This window comes from Pinus tabuliformis, chromosome X (assembly GCF_031772625.1).
Source record: "Pinus tabuliformis cultivar Carrire ecotype Pingquan chromosome X, CPIR1, whole genome shotgun sequence".
Lineage (NCBI taxonomy): Eukaryota > Viridiplantae > Streptophyta > Pinopsida > Pinales > Pinaceae > Pinus > Pinus tabuliformis.
In genome coordinates, this window is record NC_142308.1 from 309,867,072 (window position 1) to 309,871,839 (window position 4,768).

Below are 4,768 nucleotides of genomic sequence, written 5' to 3' on the forward strand. Positions count from 1 at the left end.
ATGTTGAATATTATTGGATGGGTTACTTTCTATTGGCATTGGAAGCATATAACATTATGGCAAGGTAATGTAGCACAATTTAATGAGTCTTCCAGTTATTTAATGGGATGGTCAAGAAATTATATATGGTTAAATTCTTCACAACTTATTAATGGATACAATCCTTTTGGTATGAACAATTTATTTGTTTGGGCGTGGATGTTCTTATTTAGGAATCTTGTTTGGGCTATAGGATTTATGTTCTTGATTTCCTGGCATGGATGTTGGTAGGAATTGATTGAAAATCTCACATGAGCCCATGAACACACACCTTTAGCTAATTTAGTTTTATGGAGAGACAAGCCAGTAGCCCTTTCCATTGTTCAAGCACGATTAGTTGGATTAGCTCACTTTTCCGTAGGTTATATATTCACTTATGCAGCTTTTTTAATTGCCTATACATCAGGTAAATTTGGTTAATTCTTCTTCATCAATTTCTCTGTGGGGTATTGTCATTGATACAATGACAATAATACCCCACAGAGAAAAAGTAATCAACATAATATTACTCCATCTAAAATCTAATCTATATTTTGATTCTTGGTAGGTAATAGTACCGACTGAACTATTATGGTGAGAAAGAGTCTCATTCAGAGAGAGAAGAAGAGAAAAGCACTGGAACGGAAATATCATTTAATTCGTCAATCTTTGGAGGAAAAAAGCAAAGTGTCATCATTGGATGACAAATGGGAAATTCATAGAAAATTGCAATCTTCACCACGTAATAGTGCACCTACACATCTCCATTGACGTTGTTCTTCGACTGGAAGACCTAGAGCCAACTATCGAGACTTTGGATTGTCTGGACACATACTCCGTGAGATGGCCCACGCATGTTTATTGCCCGGGATAAAAAAATCAAGTTGGTAGGAAAAGAAAAAAAGTAATTGAAGTTTCTTGTGATAATGGGATATAGTACCCCTATCCCTATATAGGGATAGGGGTACTATATCCCATTATTGTTTTGTGTACCCATTCTGATTATGATATAAATCACTGGTGCGGAGTAGAGTAGTCTGGTAGCTCGCAAGGCTCATAACCTTGAGGTCACGGGTTCAAATCCTGTCTCCGCCAGACCAGAACATACGAAGTATTTTGGTCCGGAAAGGATTGCTCTCTCACTTATCAATTTATAATTGAATTATAAGTGAGGAAAAGAAACGATCAATACATGAACTATTCTTTTTCATATTCCATGTGAAAGGCGGGTAGCGGGGATTGAACCCGCATCTTCTCCTTGGCAAAGAGAAATTTTACCATTCAACCATACCCGCATTTCAATTATATGAATATCTATATATTCATATAACTGAAATGGAAAATACATATATGTTCAATCCCATTCGTAAGTAGATACCATTTTTGAATGGTCCAATTATTAATTCAATTACAGATATGGAAAACCCCTCCTCCTTGGGCCTAAAGTAAAAGGCCCTTCAGAAAAGCTATAAAGCCCTCCGGGAGGAGGGGGAGGGAGTGTGAACCTAAAACATCTAGAACATATCTAAGATATGAAATAATTAAGGATACCTACAAAAAGGACTGATCCGATCCATAATGATACACCCGAAAATACAACATTTTTGCTACTTGACCAACCATCGGGAGAGGCAAGTGCAACAGGTACACCAATCACTAGTAAAAATGAAATAACAATTAATGCAAACACAGCTGATTGGAAAGCAATAGTCATGGTTGTGATCTTACAAGCTCCCAACAAATTGAATAGACTATACCATCCGATCCCCAATTTTCAATTATGATCAAATGCACTATGGAAAGGATTTGACCATAAATTGATCGAGCTTTCAAACTTTTTCAATTTGATATTTGAGTGTGAGAGGAGAGGGAAATTCGTTTCTTTTTTTTTCCATTCCAGATGATGAAAAATCATCATATGTCACAGGTATAGTTGGTATCGACCCGACTTTATGCTTATAGTTAGGGATTATACGAAGGGGTAGAATAGAAGTTGTCCCCGGGAGAGATGGCCGAGTGGTTAATGGCTCCGGTCTTGAAAACCGATATAGATAAAAAAACCATCGAGGGTTCGAATCCCTCTCTCTCCTTTTGTTTTTCAACAATTGCATTTACCGGTCCAATAAAAAAAAAAAAGAGAATAGCTCGGCTGTATATAGCCGAGCTACAAGGATCCAGTTGGAAAAAGAGTATTTGAAAAGACTCCTATCCCGTCGATATGGGAGATAGATGTAATGAAATTGAATCGATTTTTCTTCCATCTGGTTTGATCTATTGTTTCAGTTAAGAGGAGTCATGGAAAGGACAGGTTCAAAATCACGATCAATCCCTTTCTCAAATCCTGCTACAGTTGCACGAGTCCTTCCCGCATGCCACAAATGACCTACAAAGAAGAAAAATCCTAGAACGAAATGGGAGGTGGATAACCAACTTCGGGGAGAGACATAATTCACCGCATTGATTTCGGTAGCTACACCACCCACAAAATTTAAAGAACCTAAAGGAGCATGAGTCATATATTCTGCTGAACGTCGTTCCTGCCAAGGTTGTATGTCTTTTCTCAACTTGCTCAGATCCAAACCATTAGGGCCCCTTAGGGGTTCCAACCAAGGAGCACGGAGATCCCAAAAACGCATCGTTTCCCCTCCAAAGATAATTTCTCCAGTCGGAGAATGCATAAGGTATTTACCTAAACCAGTAGGTCCTTGGGCAGACCCCACACTAGCTCCAAGATGTTGGTCTCTAACTAAAAAAGTAAACGCTTGAGCTTAAGAGGCTTCTGGGCCGGTGGGCCCATAAAATTCACTGGGATAAACGGTATTGTTGAACCAAACAAAACAACAAGCAATAAAACCAAAGAGGGATAGAGCCGCTAAACTATAGGACAAATAAGCTTCTCCGGACCATACGAATGCACGACGAGCCCATGCAAAAGGTTTGGTTAAGATATGCCAGATACCACCGAAGATACAAATGGAACCTAACCATACATGTCCTCCAATTACATCTTCTAGATTGTACACGCTAACGATCCATCCTTCTCCTCCGAAAGGAGATTTCAGTAAATAACCAAATATAGCACTTGGGTTAAGTGTCGGGTTCGTAATTTTTCTTACATCTCCACCGCCGGGAGCCCAAGTATCATATACACCTCCAAAATACAAAGCTTTTAGCACTGGAAGAAAAGCACCAACACCTAGCAAGATTAGGTGAATACCCAAAATTGTGGTCATTTTGTTTCTATCTTTCCATACATAGCCAAAGAATGGAAAATATTCTTCTAAAGTTTCGGGTCCTATGAGTGCATGATAAATACCACCAAAACCTAAAACTACAGAAGAAATTAAGTGAAGTACCCCAGATACAAAATATGGAAAAGTGTCCACGATTTCCCCACCATGACCGACTCCCCATCCTAGAGTAGCTATATGGGGAAGCAGAATCAATCCTTGTTCATACATAGGTTTTTCCGGTACGAAATGAGCCACTTCGAATAGGTTCATTGCTCCGGCCCAGAATACAATTAATCTGGCATGAGCCACGTGAGCCCCAAGCAATTTACCCGACAAATTGATAAGTCGGGCATTACCGGCCCACCAAGCGAAACCAGTGGTTTCTTGATCACGACCAGCTAAAGCTATAGTTCCATTAAAGAGCGTTTCCACGAGGTAGGACCTCCTCAGGGAATATAAGGTTTTCATGAGGCTGATCTTGAGCCACCATCCAAGCACGAATACCTTCATTCAGGAGAATATTTTTTGTGTAGAAAGTCTCAGATTCAGGATCTTCTGCTGCACGGATCTCCTGGGAAACAAAATCATAGGCACGTAAGTTTAGAGTTAGACCAACTACTCCAATGGCACTCATCCATAAACTGGTCACTGGCACAAATAACATTAAGAAATGTAACCAACGTTTATTGGAAAAAGCAACCCCAAAAATATGGGACTAGAAGCGGTTAGCAGTGACCATGGATAAGTCTCTTCGGCTTGAGTCGGGTTAAAAGCACGGAACATATTTGCACCATCACCATATTCAAATAAAGTATTTTCCACGGTAGCACCATGAATAGCGCATAGAAGAGCAGCACCCAATGCTCCGGAAACTCCCATCATATGAAATGGATTCAAGGTCCAATTATGAAAACCTTGAAAGAAGAGGATAAAACGGAAAATAGCTGCTACACCAAAACTAGGTGCGAAAAACCAACCGGACTGTCCCAATGGATAGATCAAAAATACAGAAACAAAGACAGCAATTGGAGCAGAGAATGCAATAACATTATAAGGTCGCAATTGTACAGATCGAGCAAGTTCAAATTGACGTAACATGAAACCTATTAAACCGAAAGCACCGTGAAGAGCAACGAAGGTCCATAGACCACCTAATTGACACCAACGAGTCAAACCTCCTTGTGCTTCGGGACCCCATAATAGCAGCAAAGAATGTGCTAAACTATTAGCAGGAGTAGAAACTACGGCAGTTAGGAAATTACAACCTTCCAGATAGGAACTGGCCAATCCGTGAGTATACCATGAAGTCACAAAGGTTGTACCCGTGAACCATCCACCTAAGGCAAAATAGGCACAAGGAAAGAGCAATAGACCGGACCAACCCACAAAAACGAAACGGTCTCTGCGTAGCCAGTCATCCATAGTATCAAATAAAGTTTTTTCTTCTTTAGAAGACTTTCCAAGGGCTATAGTCATAGCGATCCTCCTATTTCACTATTTCGACCATTTCTGAGCAC

The 4,768-nt window shown here is 40.0% G+C and overlaps 1 non-coding gene across 1 annotated transcript; it reads left to right on the top strand.

Annotated features, from left to right (window-relative positions):
• The first annotated feature begins 1,039 nt into the window (after nucleotides 1-1,039).
• TRNAM-CAU (transfer RNA methionine (anticodon CAU)) lies at nucleotides 1,040-1,113 on the top strand. The gene has a single exon. It is a non-coding gene; the product is annotated as a tRNA-Met (tRNA).
• Nucleotides 1,114-4,768: the final 3,655 nt, after the last annotated feature.